Source organism: Rhagoletis pomonella, unplaced genomic scaffold (assembly GCF_013731165.1).
Source record: "Rhagoletis pomonella isolate Grant_MI unplaced genomic scaffold, Rhpom_1.0 Rhpom_scaffold_00007, whole genome shotgun sequence".
NCBI lineage: Eukaryota > Metazoa > Arthropoda > Insecta > Diptera > Tephritidae > Rhagoletis > Rhagoletis pomonella.
The window spans coordinates 5236259-5237456 of NW_023458561.1; the positions used below are offsets into that span (position 1 = coordinate 5236259).

General features: G+C 33.2%; 1 protein-coding gene across 2 annotated transcripts in view; it reads right to left on the minus strand.

The window, feature by feature from the left end:
* LOC118742267 (protein phyllopod) overlaps positions 1–1198 on the minus strand; it is a 77216-nt gene that overhangs the window by 37535 nt on the left and 38483 nt on the right. The gene's annotated exons all lie outside the window — the stretch shown is intronic.

Sequence of the window (1198 nt, forward strand, 5' to 3'; positions counted from 1 at the left end):
CGCTAAACCGTGCATTATTCCCCTTGAATTTGACAATTTACTCCCAAACAACCAACTGCCGCTAAAGAAGTTTCACTTCATAAATTCAAGAAATGTTCTTACCCTTTCAGTTACTCTAATTCTTATGTATCTGTCATTGTCTCCATTTTCGTCTTTATCTTCACTTTCGCCTTCTTTTTTTTTGACTGGATCGTTATCATTTATATCTTCATCTTCATATTTATCTTTATTTCAAAGCTTAATTTCAAATGTGTAGTGAAACAACAGGCGAAACATGTCAAACTGAACATGTTGCAGCAACATCTTTACACAATTCGAAAATGTTTAAACGACGCCTTTGACCGTAATTTTCAACCAATTGTGAAACCATATAAACTCTGCTGATCTGCGGAAAAATGCCTTTCCAACGGTGTTCTTGGTTTTGAAATCGGTTCGGTGGAATCGCCAAACGAACGGAGACAAAATTTATGTTAGCGTATTAATATATAGATGTAGTGATTTAGAGATTCCAATTTCAATAATTACTGTGGCGCGTACGCTAGAGGCGATGCAACTTTTTGGCGTCTCGCCGTTTGTCTTGGTTCAAATCCCGGACGGACCAAGTAATAATTATTTTTTTTTGTTTTTTTTAATTGTCGTATCCATATTCCATTTTAAATTTTACTATTAGCTTTGTTTAAAATAATATATGTAAATGGATATGTAGGTACAAACGCATGTATTATAATCGCTCAAATTTGCCAAAAGTTACTGAAACCTTTACTGTAAATGTTTTCACTAAAACATTAGTTATTGGAATTAAAATTTTATGCGAATCCAATTTTTATTCCCATTTTTAGAAAGCGCAAGTATGTATATATTCATACCACCAAAATTATTTCACAAGTAGGTACAGTCGTGTCTGGATATAGTGAACTAATTTTTGCATGGCCTGTTCACAGCATCCAGGTTGTTCACTATATTAAGGTTGACTTATTTTGTTCAAAAACTTGTTTTATTTGCTCAAAATTCATGTTTGTGTATGTAAGTGCAACAGACCTTTGGAATAAATGTATACTTAGGAAAATATAAATGGACATATGAATGTTTATTGAAAGAATTCGCGAATAGATGTTTGCTTCATGCATGAGGAAATTGACTTTTGGACCGCTTTTTCACGTAGAGTTCTCAATACTATTATGCCAGCGTAGTCAGTTTT